Source organism: Balaenoptera ricei, chromosome 13 (assembly GCF_028023285.1).
Source record: "Balaenoptera ricei isolate mBalRic1 chromosome 13, mBalRic1.hap2, whole genome shotgun sequence".
NCBI lineage: Eukaryota > Metazoa > Chordata > Mammalia > Artiodactyla > Balaenopteridae > Balaenoptera > Balaenoptera ricei.
Genome location: NC_082651.1, coordinates 48,091,674 through 48,112,689, shown reverse-complemented (window position 1 = coordinate 48,112,689; position 21,016 = coordinate 48,091,674). Strand labels below are relative to the sequence as shown.

Genomic DNA, 21,016 nt, shown 5'->3' with positions numbered 1-21,016 from the left:
AAAATGCAGTCAGCAGTTTAAGGGAAGAGAAGAAGTAGGGAAGGAAAGTGAAACACAGCTGCCCTCCCTCCCATGGTTGGCCTGACCTAGAAGCCAGGAGAGGCCTCAACTTTAAATCTGGTTCAGAGTTTTTATTATTACATAGGACTGGACATTTTAATTTCTGGATTGAGACTCTATTTTGTGACTTAAATGACCACAGGCCTCTTTTTCTTTTAGCTCAGAGGGACCAGAAAAGTCAGAGGGCCTGCCTGAGTTTCCTTCCAGGGCCAGGGGGGAACCCACAGTACAAGTTTTAAGTGATCCCAGAAGACAAAACCAAGCTTCTGGGTGACACTTGCCCCCAGTCACACCGGCACAAAGTAGCAGGGACATGAGCAGGCCCAAGCCCATCCCTGCCCTGGAGCTGGGACAAGGCGGGTGCAGAGTCTACTGAGGGCAGGCTTAGGATTCCAGCCTGTTTAAAGGAGAGGCCTGTCCCTGGAGGCAGAGGCAGGAAGCCGAGCTCACTCTGGCACCGGGAAGTCTGGGAAATGAGGGCGCCAGTGGAGAGGCTCCCAGATCCTGGCAGGAAGGGACAGGACGGAGTCACACAGCGCTTCTGAACCCTACCCCCTGCAAGGTCAGGTTCAGCCACCAGGTGAAAAGCTTCTCCATCTGATAACAAGGTGGAGGGCAGGCCAAACACCCAGGACAGTTAGCCCGGGTGATGCGAACCTTGTGCCCCAGGCTCTGGGAAGGAAAATTAGTTCGGAACCAGAATCCAAAGAAGGTGTAATTAGAGTCTGCAAGTAGACACAAACGGACTCTCACAGCTGAGAGTGCTTGGAGCACTTTGGAAGAAAGGCACAGTGAAAATACAAAGTAATATTATTATCGCCTTAATTATAATTAGAACCTACAAGTCAAGTCTTGAAAGACATTTATAGCACATCCTTACTTGTTTAGGTCAGCTTCCCAGAAAGAGGGGGAAAGACAGACTTGGACTTTTAAAATTTAGGCAAGAAACAGATCAGTCTACGGGTCAGGGCTACTATCTGGAGCTCCCCTATTTTAAGGACGCCCTTTGGGGCTCGGGTATATTAACTGCTAGAGCCTAAAAGCTCAACATGGTAGAAAATAGGCTTGTTTTTTAGCCTCGGAGGGCTACAGGCCAGTTGGAAGCTTCCACCCACTGTGAAGTAATGCAACTGGTAAAATAGCTGGTAAATTTTCCATGACTCAGGGCCTGATGAGTGATGCATCTGCGAAGCAGAGCATGAAGGGAGGATGCTGAACAAATATCTAGGGGAACCCCAATGGTTCCTGATTATTACAGGGCTTTTTGTCCTGGTTGAGGATAATTCAGACTCACTGACATTTTTCCTCTCACCTCCTGCCCCTATTAGAGGGCAGGAGGCGGTGGAGTGGGGCCGGAGGGGGAAACGTTACCTGCTTATTTAGGTATTAAGGGCAGCTCTGGTAGGAAAATCCATGTGAGCAGGTCAGGGCTGATGGTTGCCATGAGTCTCAACCTCTGTTGATTTCAGGCACCCCCGCTGCCCCTGTGCTCAGAGCACTTTGGAAGTGAACAATCCAGAATGCCTGTGATCGGCAGAGACACTGAAACCAGAACTGCGTAGACATGATGTAAAGAGTCACACCACTGTGTGGTGCAGCGAGGTTTGAGGCTTTGTGACTTATGAGGACAAGTGTTGCATAACAACAGCTTATGAAAAGCTGGTTTTAAAGTATCTGTATACCTGTGTCATAGTCAATGAGGACTCAGTGGAGATGCAGCCAGGGATGATCTGCTTCTATTCACCTCCTATTTCCAAAACGTAGGCACCCAGGCTTCCTGGGCTACCCAGGTCCTCCTTCACGCCTGGCACTGCCCATCTCATGCTCTGAACCCATTACTGGATCCCCTTTCCCTTCTCCACTCAGTACCACATTCCAAACTTACCCATCCTTAGTCTCTCCCTTAGGGACTCTGAGAGTCTGAAAATCAGCAATGTTGGACTAACACATCCCTTCTTCCAGATAACATTTTACTTGACTTTGTGGAGATGTGCCTTCACCTAAAAGGAGACTGGTGTGAGCCTTTGAGGCATCGTGTAGCCCAACAAAGTGTGGGTAGTTGGGTGCAGGGTATCCCAACATCATCAGACACACACGTCTGAAAAGGATCTTTTGTCCAACGCTGCTCTGAGTTTTTTGGCTACTATCCTCACTCAGATAAGTTTTCCTCTTCCTAAGTTTCTAATCCCTAGGTTTGTCATGACTCACACTGAAAACAAACAAATTTTACTTTTTTCCCCCTAAGTGCTGTAGCAGTTTTTCCCTGGGTGGGAAGAAACTTAGGAGTCCGCTCCAAAAACTTTAGAAAAAGGAAACTCCAATCTCTCCAATGATCACTATGTATTTTTCACTCACAGGGGGTTTTACTGAAGTAAGGAGCATTTTGTATGCCTTCTGGGTAATTCTGTGCAAAAATCCACAGTGTCAAGAGAACATGGTTATTAGCAGCAAACTGTACAACCCCTTATCTGTTTCTTCACAGGCTCTAGCCACAGGGGTCAGAGCTAAGTGCCAGCTCTTCATGCTAAAAATGTTCACAATTTGGTCTGTGCCAGCAGTGAGGACTGCAGTGTGAATGTGCGAATTCTTGCTCCAAACTGGCTAGACACACAGTTTGTAAATGTCATTTCTTGGGATCCTGTTTTATCTGAGAAACCAGATTTCACCAGTGGCACTGACATTAACTGATGATACCGTACAAGTTCTGAATCCTGCAGGGAGAAGCTCTTTTGAGGCCCTTTTCAATACAACTGACATGCTTCTCACTTAGAGCCTTTTTAGGATGAGGTTAAATCCTCAAATCACTCTACAAATCTGACAAAATGAAAATCAAATGCATTACTTTTACAAGCTGCTCAAGTCTATCTTCTCCTTTACAACATCTGATGTAACTGCTAATATAACAGAAAAATTTAAAACCTTCTCCTTGCTTTCTACCAATGGAGTTATATGGGTTCAATATATGCCAAAATACAGAACTGAAGATGCATTACAAATTTAAAATACAGATTTTATATAACAGGATGACCATCCTGGACATCCCTCTTTAAAAATTAATGTCATCATCTCCAAAGTATTTTTTGACCATGCAAAGTCAGTATCAGATAAACCTCAAATTCTAATTCTAGCGTTAGAGATGCTATCTCAAAATAGAAGAAATTGTCTTCTTCCAGAATCATTAGGTACTTGGATAGGTATGCAATAAAAGAGTCAAGCTGACAGTTAAGCTGGTCTCTAGGTATTTATTAACCTAAGAAAGGACATAGAGAAATATACCATGTATACAATCTTCAATCAGATACTCTGCTATGCTTCAAAATGAGCTTCATTAAGGTTTGTATTCAATAGAACTACTATCCATGTATATTTAAATGAAATATTTTCCCACTAAATAGAAAAGTTAATAAAAATGGGTGTCGTTATTTTGGCAGGCAACAAATAACAAGATGAGGGAGCTACATGTTCAGTAAAGTTAAAGTTGAGGTTGAAAAATGACCCTTTATTGTTCGAATTACAGTAAATTCTTGTTTGCCTGGTATCCAAACTTCTTGAAACGTCAAATAACAGAAATGCTTTGGAAACACTGTTTTTATGGTTTTTATGATGTGACTAGTAACTAAGCTGATAAACAGATGTATGTAACTAACAGAAACAAAACCTTCTAAGCTGCACCTTAATTAATAGCCATGTGGTTTCCTCCCAGGATATTTGCCATCTGAGGTTATGGTCCTCTGCTCTAGGTTCTGTGCTCGTGGAAGGGCTCTGAAAGGTTCTGAAGGGTTGTGTGCACCCAAGGCCCAAGTACAGCACCCACAGAGCAAAGAGGCAGAAAATGGTAGTGACTAAGTGTGTGGACTCTGATGGCAGCTGGCCTGGGTTCAGATCCCTGCCAGACCACTTACTAGCTGTGTGACTTTGCACCAGTTATTAATCTGCTTTAGCCTCAGTTTCCTTATCTGTTAAAATGCATCATAGACTTGTTGTGAAGAATATATAGACTATACAGTGTTTAGAATAATACTGGCACATAGAAGGCAATAAACATCAATGATTATTATCCCCAAATGTTTTTCTCCCAATGGATTCCAACCTTCAGTCTATGCCTTGACCTGACTAAACATAATGATAGGACTGTATTCAGGAGGGTTACCATAGAAACCTGTCACCTTTCTATTGCCCCAGGTACAGCTCCTAAAATTCCATCACTTGAGCAAGTGTCAACAGAGTATATTTGGATGTTGAACACAAGTGTTACTATTAGCAGTAACAACGGCAAACACTTTTCTGCAAGTGTTACATGCTCTGCCTCAGGAGTCAGTTGAGACATAGGGCTCTGGCCCATCTCAAATCCAGAATTCCCAAGCTCCTGCTCCCTATGTCTCCAAACACCAGGTTCACCATTCCATCTTGGCCTTCTGACCAATTACAGATTTTCTCACTCTTCCTAATGACTGTGTGCTCTAGATTTAAGAGGAGGAGATCTCCTTTCATCCAGGCCAATGCAGAGCAAGCATGAAGAAAACATTTGTTTCTCTTCTCTGCTTGGCTGTCAGGTCTTTGGGAGCTGGCCAGGAGGAAAGATAGTGCCACAGGGAACCACAAAACCAGTGTCAGCTGCCTGGATATCACAGACTTCTGGGGTGACACTTTTCTCCAGCATCAAGCAGAGTGGCAAGGACCCCATCCCACATGTGGTGGAAGACAGCGTGCCCCTCCCTACAAGGAGCTTATCTCCTAGTCACTTCTTTTTTCAGATTTCTTGCTTCCACTGCATTCTTGAGCTACTGTGTGTCTTGCCTCCTAGAACTGCTCCATTCTCCCCACTGTTTTGTCCCAGGCTGGACACTGCCCTAAATCCTTCATTTTCTCCAAAGCACAACATGAAGCTGTGGTGTATAACAGTGTTTGGAGCAATGGAGAGGTTATAGGGACAACAGGAACAGCAGATCTCATTGATGTGAAAGCCCATCAATTACTGCCACCTGGGGAAATTTCCTGCTGGCTGTTCCATCCCTTGGGCCCATCTTGATGCTGTTTCTCAGGTCCATCCTTCTCCTCTCTCCAGGCCTTTCTTCCCTTTGTAGGGGCCAGTCTTCTCCGGATTTTAATTTCTTTCTCATGCATAGCATCTAGCGCTCCATCCCTTGCTCCCAACTAAGCTCACATCTACCTTTGCAGATTTACCAGCTCACCAAGGTGCTTTGCTAAGCAGAGGTCTCTGACTTCGGGGTTCTGCCCTTAAGCTGCATGAAGATCTGACAGAAGCTTTGCAATCGCATGATCAAAGTTATAACTAGGACATTTGTTCCCCACAATCTCTGTAAGAGAGAGGAGGACAGTATCTTGGTTAGGATAGGTATCGGTGCAGCTCAATGTCAGAGACCCACAATAACAGTGGCTAAAAGAATGGAATCTTAGCTTGTCCACACGTATACGTCTGAGCTGGACTTGGGACTTTGCTACCTGAAGTCATCCTCAGGGATGCAGGTTCCTTCTATCTGATTGCTCTGCTGTCGCTAAGGTGTGGTCTTCATCACCTGGTTCCAGATGGCACATGGCTAACTTCCACTCCACCCAGCAAGAAGGAGTAGAAAGACAGGGGAAGCCGTTTTCTTCTAGGGCATAATGTGGAAGTCACTTACACCACGTGCCCTCACATCTATTGGCCAAAACATTATCACATGCCTGCAAGAGAGGCTGTGAAACAGTCTTTATTTCAAGTGACCGTGTGCCCAGCTGAAAACTGGGGGCTATTCCAGAACTTCACTGTTCAATACTGGTAGCCACTAGCCCCATGTGGCTATTCAAATCTAAAAGAATCAAATAAAATTTCAAATTCAGTTCTTCAGTCAGCCTAGCCACACTTCAAGTGCCCAACAGCCACATGTAGCTCATGGTGACGGCTTTGCACAGGGTGGATATAGAACATTTTCATCATCACAGAAGGTCCTACTGGACAGTGCTGCTAGAGGAGAAAGGGGCACGATTGGCAGTCACTGTCACCAGCAGTATAAAGATTTACTCTGCCCCTTTCAAGAGTAAGTCCCTTGGGGTTGGGGACTTTGTCCAGTATGGCTCTGTGCTGTGGTTGCTCCCTCGTTTGAGCATGCCCTGCAGCTAGCTGTTCACCCTGCAGTATCCTTGGATCTAACACAGGCCTGGCACAAGTAGACAGTCACGAGATGTCGGTTCCCTATGCACCCCCTACCCACCCGCCAGGCCCTCATCCACACTCACGGTTCCCCTCCCCTCCGTGGAACTTAGTTACAAAGTCCTGCGCCACCTCCCTGATGGGGAGACATCATTAATCACTTCCCCATAACAGAGGAGATGAGACTTGGCCAAGGTGAGGGAGTGAAGTGTCTGCCAGGGTGAGGGCTCCAGCTCTCTCTCCCTCCACTCATTAGTGTCCGCTTTGATGCAGGGGAAAGCCTGACAGTGACAGATGACCACATTCTCAAGCCTTTTTAAGAATTCATGGAAAGAAAATAACCACACTTACTTGCAGAAGAGAGGGAGGTTATTCTGACTAACTCGGCCCTCAGCCTGCAGGTACGTTTGTCTTGGACAATATTTGCTGGGAAACTCGTGGACCACCTGAGAATCCATGCCAGGTCTTTATGCTGAAGGACTGCTGGACCCTCAGAGCCAGGTCACTTTGTCCCTTGACCCTTTGCTTCTAGGTGCTCTGTGACCTTATATCCCCTTTCTCTAGACCAGGAATTTACATGCTATGATATTCCAGAGCCCCTGGATGGTAAAGGGGTGAGGGAGGAGGCCAAGGGTGTTTGAAAGTTTCAGCAATTAGTCCCTCAGGTCAAACATCTGTGTTTTGGCTCTTGGGAAAGAGGGAGGAAGCATGAAATCGTTAATTCTTAAACTTTGTGGGGTCACATTACCCGTATGAGAATTCGAGACTGTCTCCTCAGAAAAATGCATGTACACACCAAAATCTACAAACATCTTGGAAAGTTCATGGACCTACTTAATTAAATTGTGTTACCATTTGGCTTGGAGTCCCAAATGGTCACTGTGGTTTCTTAACGTTTTATGAGAGAGCCTTATCAAGCTTAAAGAAGTCCTCCAAGGCCCTAAGCTCACTAAGGGCCAGGCTTACTAGAGGCCAGTCGTAGACTGATGTCACAGCTTGTAGGCTCCATTTTCTTTCTTTTTTTTCTTTTTTGGATTTCTTTGTTTCTGGGAATACGAGGAACTCCTTCTCTAGAATGATGCCCCAGGGATAAAAGCAGCCACATCCACCAGGGCTGAGAAAATACCCGAAGGTTCAGCCAGGAGCACAAATTACCCAGATTGGAAGATAGGGAAATGAAAATGCATGAGAAATGAAAATGCATGAGGCTCAACTGCACAAACTTTCAAACGAGAAAATAAAATTCCTGATTTGAAATCTCCTTGGGGAGCAGAGTTCTTTGCTCTCTGATGGGAACAAAAGGTTACTGCCTTGCATAGTGGATGTTTTCTCCTTAGAGCGTGGGCGGCTTGTTGAGAGGCTTCCTGAGGCCTCTTGGCTCAAGTGCAGGGAGCAAAGCGTGAGTGGAAGGTGGAGTGAAGCGTGGAGGGGCCACACATGCAGAGACTGGATTATTAGGATGTGTGCTGTCACGTGAGGCTGCCATCTATGACACTCTTAACCCTTTCTGCTTTGCCCAGAGCTGCAGCTCCCGGGGCAGCTGGTGTTCATTGCCTTGGAAGCTCTGCCCTTTAAATCAGTGGTTCTCAGCCCTAGCTGAGCATTAGGACCCCCTGGAGAACTTTAAAACTACTGCTGCCCAGACACCGCCATTTGACTGGTCTGGAGTGGGTCCCAAGAGTCCCTGGAAATAAAAGCTCCCCAGGTGATTCCAATGCACACCTAGGGCAGAGAATCATCACTTTAAAGTGTTGCTTGAAACTATCGAAAGTTTTCTGAGGAGCTGTAGAGAATTTAGAAACTTAATAATCAGAGAAAAGCTAAAAGGACTGTTCCTTTAACAAACATGACTGCCTTAGAGATGGGAAAACCATGTCGTCCGAGAAGGTTGACCAGGAAAATGGGCTTGTGGATCTGACATTCGTCCTCCTTTCAGTCCTTAAATAACAGATTCTGATCAGCTTCAGTAATGAAACTGAAGTTCTGTTAAATACTTAATAAGATGAGAGTTTCCAGAGAGAATTAATTAAGAATGAGTTTAATACTATTCCAATTAGGTGTGGGCTAAATAATGCACTGCATGAAAATTCAAACCAGAGATCAAGTAGGCTGTGGGAGTCCCTCTGGTCAGGGAGGGGGTTACTGACAGCTCAAAGGTGGGGAAGGTTGGCTGTGCACATTACTTGGCAATAAAATCTAGTGAATTTGCACTTTGACAGGGTTTAATACTATTCCAACGAGGCTAAATGTCACTGTTCTTCCAACTAGATTATTCTTGTTTTTAGGAAGCAGATAGAAGATTAAGGGTGACCCCTGGGGACTGTTCAGTGATATGTCAGAGCAATCAGTAAGTTGGAGGTTTTAGTTTGGGTTCCCACAGACTTGTGCTCCAAAACAAGGATTGCAGGACAAGTAGTTCATTTGGAAGGTGATCCCAGGAAACATTGGAAGGGCAATGGAGAAGGGAGACAAAGAAGGAAAGAAAGGCTATAAAGGATATGTAATTAAGTAGTTACCACTGAGGGCAACTGGGTTGCCATGCAACAATGCAGACATGCCTCGGTCACCCCAACGGAGATGCAAGGAAGCTGGGCTCGTTATCCACCAAGTCCCCATCCACCACGGGCTGAGGGCTACTTCTAGAACATTAACTCTCCTCTTCTGGCTCCCAGGCCTAATGTGCTCCCCTGGCCAGGTAAAGGCTCTCAGAGAAAGAGTGGCAGGTATGCGAAATAAGCAGCCTTTGGTGTGTAGAGATAATATGGGCAAGGCACTGACAGTGTCTGCTGCAGTGGATGAATACTGAGAGTAAAGCTGTTATTCACCCATCCATCCATCCATCAACCCATCCAATAGATTCATAATCTAGTGGTAGACATATACAATTCAGAATAAGGGCTGGTCACATAAACGCTTACAGATTTCTGTACAGTGGTTTTGCGGAGAAGAACCAGGAGGGTACACCAGTCCACCACATTTCTTTTTATCTGCCTGCCAGTCTCCCAGCCCACATGATCATTAAATCCAGGAAGAATTGTTTCCTCTGACTCTCCAAAAATCTGGTGTGCTTAAAACTTCTTCCTTCCATCACCCACTCCCATTCCAATGCTCAAAACTCAATGACAGGTTAGCAGGTGGGATACCATTGGATCTGGCCCATCAGAGATAAAGGGAGAAAAGTCACTTGGTAAGAGCCACCGACACTAAAGGAGATGAGAATTGCCTGACTGAGCTGGGGCTGGGTCCCCTGACCTTCTTGCCATTATTAACTGCTCTGCTCCTGTCAAAGCAGCCTTCTGCTGTGACCTCCAGACCCAACTAAAAGCATGAATTCTTTAACAGCTATCTGATATTTCTTTCTACTAACCGAGTAGTCAAAGAGATTCTTACCAGTAAGAGGCCAGAAGTGAGCCAGAATCCAGGGTCATTGCAGGCAGAGGGGAGGAACCAGCTCGGGTGAGTGAAATTCAAATGCAGTCATTTTATCCTTTAACAGAGCCAAACAGAAACACCTATTCAATCTTCAGGCTTTAAAAAGTAACAAATGCTGTGCAAAATCAAACAATCTCACTCCATCCCTGGCCTTCCTTTCTGCAGGGCAGGGTTTGGGGTGAGGCAGGGGATAGGGAAGGATGCAGTGGAGGAAAGTGAGGACCAAGAAAGGGGGAGCTTAAAGGGGGAAGGCTGGCACCACCTGGCACAGAGAATCAGGTTCCTGTGTTTGCTCTGCTCATCTCAGGAGGTGCCATCAGCCAGACAGACAGCAATTGCCCCTTCTCTGAGAGTTCGCTTATATCTTAATGGTCTGCCTCTCAAATTCTCTGTTCCATCCCTCAAAGGTAACAACACACTGTTGTGTGGGGGACAGTGAGGACCTTTGAACCATAACATTGTCTCTTTTTCTTACTTCAGAATGCCCAGAAAAACGTCAATGAAATTTCTAGGGCTTTTAAAAATACTTTCTATTAAAAGACATACATTATATACATTACACTTCCTCCCAACTTATGATTTTTAGAGACAAAACTAATGTAGCCCTAGAGTCTTACCCAGTTCTGGCAGACTTTAAAAATTCTCTTTATGAGAAGTTGTGGTACATATATACAATGGAATATTACTCAGCCATAAAAAGGAACGAAATTGAGTCATTTGTTGAGACGTGGATGGATCTAGAGACTGTCATACAGAGTGAAGTAAGTCAAAAAGAGAAAAACAAATATCATATATTAACGCATGTATGTGGAAACTAGAAAAATGGTACAGATGAGCCAGTTTGCAGGGCAGAAGTTGATACACAGATGTAGAGAACAGACATATGGACACCAAGGGGGGAAAACTGCAGTGGGGTGGGGATGGCGGTGTGCTGAATTGGGTGATTGGGATTGACATGTATACACTGATGTGTATAAAATTGATGACTAATAAGAACCTGCAGTATAAACAAACAAACAAACAAAACAACTAATACTAAACTTTCATTGGGTTATTTGTATGGAAATATGTTAATATAAATATTTCAGACATTACGTGAAATTTCTAAAAATCTTATATGTTCTGGTATAATGTTATAAGTCATAATTCTAGTTATTACTTTAAAATGTATATCTCAGGGCTTCCCTGGTGGCGCAGTGGTTGGGAATCTGCCTGCCAATGCAGGGGACACGGGTTCGAGCCCTGGTCTGGGAGGATCCCACGTGCCGCGGAGCAACTGGGCCCGTGGGCCACAGTTGCTGAGCCTGCGCGTCTGGAGCCTGCGCTCCGCAACAGGAGGGGCCGCGATGGTGAGGGGCCCGTGCACCGCGATGAAGAGTGGCCCCCGCTTGCCACGGCGGGAGAAGGCCCTCGCACAGAAACGAAGACCCAACACAGCCATAAATAAAATAAATAAATAAATAAATTAAAAAAAATAAAAATAAAAAATAAAATGTATATCTCAGAAATAACTAAATTTCCTTGTCAATTGCACTATTATGAACTTTCATCAAATCTTTAACCGTGGTCATTTTTAAGTCTTTTGTCATTTACAGACAGTTCTGGGTGTACTCTGATGCTTTTGCAAATATGTTCCTATAAAAGGGGTTCATCTTCAAGGAATTCATAGAAAAGACTCTGACAAGTACAGGTTTCTGGTAACTGCACTGCTGAACTGAATGAATAAGCATTTTCAGAACTCTAATGAAAAACTGATGAACTCATAAAAGTGCTAACAAAAGATCAAGATAAAAAAAATTAATTACATGGGACTGAGTGAACTGATGAGGATGATTATAATTTTTGTGACTTTCTGTTTGAATTAAAAAAAAAAAATCCCACAAGGACTCAGAGGCAAAGAACATACAAATCAATTTTCACTGCAAAGTAAAGGAGCTGTTACGGTGGAGGATTACTGGACTGAATGTCAATATTATGACATAGTATGAGTGTGTTTAGTGTTTGGTAATTGCAATCATTGTTGCTTTTGTTGTGGTCATCCATTTACAATGCTTGGTGTCAGTCTATTTTTCTCTTGTAAAAATAAAACACAGTGTGTGTGTGTGAAAAAAAAAGTAAACAATGCTTGATAGGATAATGAGAAAAAAAAATTCTCTTTATGGCCTTTTCTGGTTATAAAAATAATTCACCTCATAAAAATTCAACCCAAACAGAGATCAAGAAGACTGTGGGAGTCCCTCAGGGTCAGGGTTGGGGGTTACAAGCAGCACAAAGCCGGGAGTGTCTGTTGTGCGTGTTACTTGGCAATAAAACCTCGAGACTTTGCACTTTGACGGGGCACTAATGTCAAAGTGGCTTCATCACACAGGCCTCTTTCAAATGTCCCACCTCCTGGGGATGGTGAGGTGGAGGCAGCAGGCTCCTGGCCCGTCCTATTATATAAATTATGTAACACGGTTCCACACGTGTTCACTGAGTCCCCAGCAATGAGAAGGCATTGATGAGCGGGGCAGACAGGAGACAGATTTCTCCAAGATCTCGCCTCTCCACGGCCGGTGGTGAAGGGAGATAGACCTAAATAAAACAGCCACACTCTTCATGTACAATTGTAATCAGTGACAAGAAGTGCTGAGGAAAGGAACTTGGTTCCAAGAGAACATGTAACAGAGGACTCTGCCCTAGATGGGGGTTAAGGAAGACTCCCCTGATGAAATAATGCTGAGATTAGAAGGAGGCGGAGTTAACTAGAGGAAGGGGTGGGGCAGTAGGATGGGGAGCCCTAGGCATTGCAGGTGGCAGCAGTGCAAAAGCCCTGTGGTAGGAGGGGATCTCTGCATTTCTAGGGACTGAAAGAAGGCTTGTGAGGAACAGAGAGTGGTGGATAATGCAGTGGAATCAGGCAGTGTTTGTCAGTCAGGCTAGGGGTCTGGGAAAACTCAGGAGGGTTTAAGCAGGATTTGCGAGCATGTGGGTCAGTGGGGGATAGAGGCATGCTCACACTAGTTGCATTTGGAAAGTGGACGGGGCAGGGCAAGAGAAGTGGCAGCATTGTTGATGGGTGTAACCCCAGCTGGTGGGCTATTGCAGTTGTCCTGGCCAAAGCAGCCGGAGGCTTGCCTGGGGCTGGCATGTGCCTCCAAACCCTCTTACAGCCACAAGCACAGCATTATTGCTTCTGCGACTGGCTTCCAGACACCAGTCCACGCCGCCAGCCCAACTGCATCAGCTCCCCTGAGGGAGCTTCCTGAGCTCCTGTAACATATCGATTCTTATTTAGTAGGTCTCAGGAAGGCCTGGGAATCTGGAGTTTTAAAGCTTCTCCAGGTGACTCAGATGTGCGTCCACATTTTTTCAGTTTTCTCCGCAAAGATTTGCTTGGGAAGATGGTGTTGAACCCTGAACTGAGCACTGGGTGTTAGTTCAATTCCATCACTCCTAACAGTGTGACCTCAAACAAACGGCTTCACCTCATGAATCTCAATTTCACCATCTATAAAATGGGGGTGATCATTTTCTTCATGTGTGCCTGGTGGGTGGGGGGTGTTTTGAGGATCTAATGAGATGATGAATTTGAAAGCATAACACAAATACCTGATACTCTCTACCTGCAAACAAACAATAGTTTTCAGTGTGGAAAAGGCGTTCAGATTTTATTACTTGGTGCTTTGGCCCTTTTTTCTCTGGCTACCTTGTGTAAGTGAGGGCTGTCTAATGGTGCTGATGCTTCGTTCCAAATACCCCCTCCCAATTCACTGAGGAGGGGGTGCATCTCCCTCCCCCTTCCTTAAGGATCTGCCCTCCTTCTAGGCAATGGCCGCTGTGTCCCCTTTCACATGCTCATACACTCGTCCCCACAGCAGCCAGTATTGCTGTTCCCACTGCCTTGGCTGTACATCAGCTAACGTTTGCTACATGCCAGGCACTGAACTAAACTCTGTACACATATTACTAAAAATTGTCCTTATCACCCCCTTTAAAAGACGAGGAAACTGAGCTGTAAAGAGGTCAAGTAATTTACCGAAGGTCATGTGGCCAGGAAAGCAAGGAGCTATTTGAACCGATTAAACAATCTGTTGTACCATCATTTGTAGGAGGGGTCTGACCATTAGGCTCAAACTTCACCTTTGCCTTTTTTCCAGAGGAATAGGATGCTATCAGGCAATGGTGACTCTTGGGGTGAGTGTAGATCCAACCTTGAGCCTCATTAAGCAATGGAAATGCTCATAAGGTTGTGAGCCCCCTGAGGGCAAGGACACCCTCATTCATCTTTGTGTGAATGGCACAAAGCAGGTGTTTGGTAAAGTTTGTTGATGAATGAAGCATTGGCAAGATGACTATGGGGGGGGAAAAGCATTTATCAGTGTACTGCTGGCTTCCAACACTTCGTGTTGAATTTGGAACAATAAAGATGTTAACTTAAAAGGTAAGTGGTGCTTTACAGTTTACACAATGTAGCAACATAATATTTATCCCGTGAGATGATTTTTATCCCCGTTAGAAAGAAGACAAAAGTGAGGCTCGGGAGGTTAAATGACTTGCAAGGTTACAGTGTGAATTGCTGCAGAGAACACCAGCATGGAAGTCAGACAGATGGATTATAGCCTCTATTGCCCTAGTTACCATGTGGCTATGTGGCACTGAACTATGTATTCATGCCCTAGAATCCCCACATCACTCATAGGTAAAATGAAGATGTTTATAGCATCATTTACATAGTATTTCCTTGAAGATTAAATGAGATTATGCATAAAAGCACCAGGCACATAGTAAGTGTTCAGTAAACATTAGCTCTTGCTAGTGGACATAGAACTGGTGAACTCTGGTCATCTGACTTCAGTTGAATGTTCTTTGCCCCAGATTTGAAGTTTGTGACCAGTATGTTTATATTGAACAAATACATGGCAGAATATTATAGAGAATTTATGAAAATATTTACCAAAAGAGTTGGCATTTGCATTGATGAAAAACAAAGTAGTAGGACCCTCAGGACTGACCGGTGGTGGGTGTCTTTGACAAACTTGGGTCCTTATTTTGAAACTAAAAAAGATGGTCCCCTCTGCTTATAACTACAGTGGCCAGCACAGTGGCCCTGGCTCATCGTCACCAACTAATTTCAGTAGTTACATGAGGCATCACTTGAGAATGGAATATCATTCATTCATTCAACAAACATTTATTGGGCACCTATTGTGTGCCAGCCACTGTGCTGGGAGTCAGGATGTGATGGTGAACATAAGAGGCCAAGTCTACAACTGCATGAAGTTCACAGTCTAGTACGAACACTGGAGAGGTTGCTCTTAGCCCTGGAGAATCTTGGGACCCAAAGAGCCACACCCCTGGTGGAACACAGGACCTCTCGAGCAGGCGGTGACCAGGGTATGTTATGATCCATTTTCTCTTAGTGGTAAAGCTGTGAGCAAGTCTCAAAGCCCATTTCTTCTTGGAGGAAGCACAGGTAAGAACTGGTTATAGAAATAAAGCAGAGAGGAGAGGGCCTTCTTTGAGTGGGGTCCCAGGACCCATGAAAACCTCTCCTGATGGCAGATACCCTCTGGCTGGAGAGAGAATCCCATGCCTTATCCTGATCTAATCTGACTGTCCTTTTAAATGTTATCCCAAAGGATGTGTATTCTTGACTGGATGGGACAGGGAAGGAAGCCCCTTTGATCTTCCATGATGAGACTTACATCCCTTCAATGTAGATCCACAGAGAGCTGGTAGCTTAGTAGAGAGATTTAAGTTATCCAGAATTAACAACTGGAAACATAAACAACATTTATGGTCTTAGCCTCTTAACTACTGATATAGAGACAACCAGAGTTAAAACATTGGTTTACAGGTCCTCTTCCTAAGTAATGTGTTTATTTCCAAAGAAAATGTGTTCTCATTTCCAGACCATATTTTCCGAGTGTCCCAAGCCCAACACTGGAGCTGGCAGAAAGGACCTAGCTACAATTTGTGTCGTGCCTTTTCTTTTGTATGAAAGGCAGGGACTTCCCTGGTGGCGCGTGGTTAAGACTCCACACTCCCAATGCAGGGGGCCCAGGTTCGATCCCAGGTCAGGGAACTAGATCCCACATGCATGCCTCAACTAAGAGTTCGCATGCCATAACTAAGGAGTGGGCGAGTCGCAACTAAGGAGCCAGACTGCCGCAACTAAGACCCAGCACAACCAAATAAATAAATAGTAAAAAAAAAAAAAAAAAAAGAAAAAAGAAAGGCAAATGTCTTATATAGGACCTGCCTCATAGAATCAGCTTGGGAATCAAATGAGATTATGTATGTAAAACACTTAACTCAGTGCCTGGAATGTTATAAGACATAACTATTTGTAGTGGATCTCTGATGTTGGTCTGCCTGACACCCATCTCTCCTTTGGGGAACAGTCCCCCTCCCATTTCACATGGCCTTGGTAGGCGTGGAACCCAGACTGGGCTGATCGTGGTACCCTTTCTTCCACCTGTGGCAGGAGAGAGTTAGGCCAACATGCAAAAAATGTGCAGAAATGAAAGCTGGGTGGACAGAGAGAGGGTCCTGGCATACCTGGGACCAGTTTTGGTCCCTAAATCGGGGTTCCTATGCAATAGTTCCTTATTCAATTCCATGAGCTTCCCTGAGTTAAGACACAAAGGTGAGCAAAAAGTTCCCCTTTTGCTTAAGTTGGGTTTCTATAACATACTCTTAGGATCATGAGGCTGTGAGGGCATGAAGCTGTAAGCCCGAACGACAGGAGGATGGGGTGAGGCACCGCCCTTTCAGGTGCCCACAACTGAGAACTGAGAATGTTCTTGGTACATTCCCTGGGTCTTAGTCACTGATGTTTCAGCAGGCTGCAGAAAGTCTCCTTTCATCTGCCTCTCACCTGTCCTGGATGAGTCACATCACTTGGCTCACCACCGAAAGTCACCCTTCCCTTCCGAGTCTCAGAGACAACAAGTAAGCCGAGAACTTGGAACTGTGTCTTAGTGATGGGGACCCCTCACCTGTTTAGATGAGGAAGGACATCCAGTGGTCTCTGTAGGTCGGTCGCAGCCCAGGCCAGGGGCTGGAAGGAAAGCAAAGCGGGCATAATGAGCAGTGACATTTAAACTGGAAAACAGATATTAATACCAGGGCACTTTCTGTGTTTTAGTCACCTTTGGATCCCCGGTGTGAGTGCAGTATCAGGTACTTTATTAAGTTCCCTATTAAGGTCTCAGTGAGCGGAAGGAATCTGAGCAGGCAAGGAACATGTCTTTAGTTCACTCCGGTTATAAGGCCACACTGCACAAGGCCCTTAAGGGGTGAGCTGAAAAGGCTTGAGACCTGCCTCCTGCCTTTAAGGAGCTCCATCAGAGTGAGGGAGGTGAGAAAATTGATGCACTGGGAGAAGTCAGTGTATCATGGAAGATATGGTTCCAAGTCCACGGGGTGGCGCTCTCTACTGAGAGGTTGGAAAGGCCGGGAGAGTGGGGTTTCTGCTGGCATCAGAGGGTGAGTGGGATTCCAAAACGTGGAGAATGAAGCAGAAGATCGGGCAGCTGTGGGTCAAGGGAAGCAGGAGCTGTAGACCTGCAAGGTCAGGGAGATACAGCTGAACAGATAAAATAAGAAGTGTCCTGGAGGGCACAGGGGTCTGTAGCGTTAGGAGGTGTGGAAGGGTCAAGGAGCAGTTTCTGCTCGCCTATTCAATTTTGGTGACAAGGTAGCATTTGACCTTGACCAACTGGAGGGATGCAGGGGGGAGGGGTGCCCTTGGTGGCAATGGAGAGGTGTGGGCAAAGTGTGGTTCCTGACAAGCAGCACCAGCAGCATCCAGGAACTTGTTAGTAAGGCAAATCCTCCACCCCATCCCAGATCTGCTGATTCAAAAACTCCAGGGGTGCGCCCCTGCTGGGTGTGCTTTAACAAGCCCTCCAGGTGATTCTGATGTCTGGCCTAGTGCGGTCAGCATGCAGAGAGTGTTTGAGGGGGCCAGGCAGGCAAGGTGGGCTGGCGTCTGATTGCAGGATCCTAAATACCAGATTCTAGAATTAGGGCATTTCCCCTGTACCATTGAGAAGCTACTAAAAGTTTGTGAACATGAGTCATTTATTCACTCATTCATCCAGCCAGTATTTATTGTGCACCTTCCATGTGCCAGGCCCCATACTGGGCACTGGGACCCAACAGAAAACACGCCCATGTTAGTTCAGGCCAGTGTTTTAAGTGCGAGCTTATCTGTAGACGAGATTGCTATTGCCTGTCTTTTTTTAAAATCTGATTTACTAACGGAACAAACACCTATTACGCTCTCCAGAAACAACTCTGCTGCTTGTCTCTGCTAACAGAAGTTGTTTGGCTAAACATTTACTAAAGTTTCAAACACTAGTGATGGGAACTGATGGAGAGAAAACAGAGGCGCACGCGCACACACATACACACACAATGTAAAGGGGTGGGAATGGGGTCAAGGAACAAACTTTCACATATAAAATAAATAAGTCCTGGGAATGTCATGCACAGTGCGGTGACCATAGTTAGTAATGCTGTGTTGTATATTTGAAAGTTGCTAAGAGAATAGATCTTAAAAGTCCTCATAACAAGAAAAAAATTGTAACTATGTGAGGTGAAGGAAGTTACCTAGACTTATCGTAGTGATCATTTCACAATATATACACATATCGAATCACTATGTTGCACACTTAAAACTAATACACTAGTATATATCAATTATATCTCATTAAAAAATTTTTTTTAAATAAAAGGGTAGGGTCAGTGGGAGGAAGCATTTTCCTTCAGCCTGTGCTTTCTGCCAGAGAGCTGCGTTTTACTGAGTTCTCAGATGGAACTGCAGCCTTGGACTTCAGACCGTGAGGGCCAATTAACTCCAGGTGTTTCAGGAAGCTGTGTGCCCAGAGGGTGGGGCGGTGAGGGGAGGGGAAGAGAAGGAAGGAGGCAGCTGTAGGGGACTCGCTCCTGTTCTCCCACATCAATTCTGCTGGTTGCTCTTGAGGAAACTGGAGCTTGATCTCAAAGGCAAACAGGTGTTTTCATCTGAGTTCCATGAAACAGCTAATGTGCTCTTCTGGAAGGTCAGACATCCTCCGGACAACTTTCAGTCCTCTTTACTGTTTGGACAAGGGCCAAAGTGGGGGTGAGGAGGGGGAGGTTGGAGCACCTCCAGGGTCCCGGTCTCAGGCCACAAGGCTCCTCTTGCTTCCCACCCGGCTGACTGAGCTTGGTGGGCATGGTCCTCCGCTCGGGAGAAACCAGCTAAGGCGAGCGGTGGTCGCACCAGGTGGCATAGGACAGGATTTGGAGGTGTCCCAGGGCTATTCCAGTTTGAGCTTGGGCTCTCTGGCCTCTAAGAAAACAGAGACAGCTTTCTGATCTTCCCTAAACCCTCCTTCTCCCGAGTCAGCACCCTTGTCAGGACCTCGGAAAGATTCCAATTCCTCTCCTACCCCAATAGAGCAATAATCGTTCACTCCTTCCACTGAGCAGTCCTCAGTTCGCTCCAGATCAGAGGAAAGGACCAGGAGAGAGAAGCTGAGAAATCTGTGTCCAGCATTGCCAATGCCACCAGCCCTATGTCCAGTTTCCTTGTCCCATGTGTGATAATACAACAGCAGCTTGATGCAAGGCCCCTCCTCATTTGCTTCCTGGGGATTGTTTATTGGAGACCAGCATTTCAGAGAGCGAGTGCCAACTTTAACATATCCGTAGGCAGGGCACTGTCAACCCCACTGTGGATCTTATTTTTAAGTAATTACATTACAGAGGGGTGGGTGGCAGGGAGGAGAGTGGGTATCATAACTGGGGGAATTTTTTTTAAAGACCCAGTTTAAAAAAATCTCAGACTTAATTTAGTAAATTTCAATTACAAGGAGAGTTACTAAGCTGAAAATCATTTGCATCGTATCCTTAATTACCACTTCATTTGTACCTGAGATCATCAATAGACATTCTTGGGAATGCGTAGTCAGAATAAGGGACGGATTCTAATGAGGTCTTTGTTCTTCCTGAGTCTCTCTTAGGAAGCTCCTTCCTCCCTCTGTGCAGAGGCACAGCGTTTTCCAAACTGGGTGGAGACGCCTTAAATTAGAAGTGGAGCATGTGAAGAAATCAAGAGGTTTTCAAGCTGGCTTCACCAGGGGGGAGAGAGGATGCCACACCCCACCTCCGGTTCTCTAACAGCTCCCCCTCAGGGTTTTATTCCTCTCCCCTTGAATGCATTAGCTCTGCTGGGCTGCTGTGGACGCATCTGCTCCTGGGCTGGCCACAAACGTCCATCTTTATTAGCCGGCAACAAAGCAAATAGCCTTTCTGGGCCTTCCTCTTGCAAATAATGGATGTGCTGCCATAGATCTTCCTGCTTCTGCTTTTCCTGCTTCCTCTAAAGAAAGTGTATCCAGCAGTCTCTGGCCACTGGGTCTTTATTGGAAAAGCTGTTTTCCAAGATCAGTTAGCTCTAAAAAAGTGATGAGCCCTCAGGGACTGCGAGACTGTGTGTGTGTGTGTGTGTGTGTGTGTGTGTGTGTGTGTGTGTTAAGATACACTTTGTAAGAGACGTCTCTTTTTGGATGGCGGGGTCGGGGGGCAGTAAGGAAAGGGCAAAGTGAACAAAAATCTCTTAACTAAATCCTGCTAATGCCCACTGTTCGTTCCTTCATATGCTACCCCCAACCCTGCAGCCTTTACAAAGCACTTGTTCATCTGTTACCTTGTAGGTAATTTAAAAATTGCCCTCATTCTACAAATGAGGAAACTGAGGCTCAGAGAGGTTAAGTAACTTGCCCAAAGTCACTCAGCTGGGGGTGACAGACTGAGGATTTAAGTCTAGCTCTCTTAATCCTGTGCTCCTTCCAATACCCTAAACCACCTCTCACGGGCTGCCGGCAGCCTGGACATTTACCCCATTTGTGGAGGTCGGCGTTTGTATCCTACTACAGTGTGTTACCCATTTAAACTTTATTTCTGAATCTGTATATTTAAGCAACAATTTTGTTTCAGAGGACTCCAGAGAACGGCCTGACTTAACCTTCCTCTGGAGGTGTGTGTATTTGGCGGAGAGTGGTGAAGGGGGTGGGGGAGGAGGGGAAGGGAGGACTGCCAGCAGGGAATTTTCTCAGTTTTCCACTGGATGAGGCCAAGACCCAGGGAGTCAGACAACTCCACGATTCTCCTGGCATTCTGAACGTCTGCCAGATCCCTGCTCTTTGCTCTCATTATTCCTCTGGGCTGGTTCCAAGTGTGGAGGAGTGTAGTCTGCGGAAGTGTTTGTGTCGGGGTTGGATGCAGCAGGACTGATGCTGTGAGGAAGGAGGGTGTTAACACCAAGAGTCCAGCCAAGCCTTGGGGGTCACAGGGACTGGTCCAAAGTAGGAAGTGTCCTGTGAGCTGGAGGGGTGT

General features: G+C 45.6%; 1 long non-coding RNA gene across 2 annotated transcripts in view; it reads right to left on the bottom strand.

Annotated features, from left to right (window-relative positions):
- LOC132377147 (uncharacterized) overlaps positions 1 to 21,016 on the bottom strand; it is a 153,453-nt gene that overhangs the window by 43,104 nt on the left and 89,333 nt on the right. For both annotated transcript variants that reach the window (XR_009506542.1, XR_009506543.1), the window contains 2 exons: positions 16,627 to 16,688; positions 9,602 to 9,698 (listed from right to left, as the gene is read on the bottom strand). This is a non-coding gene — a long non-coding RNA (uncharacterized LOC132377147). The remainder of the gene's footprint in view (positions 1 to 9,601; positions 9,699 to 16,626; positions 16,689 to 21,016) is intronic.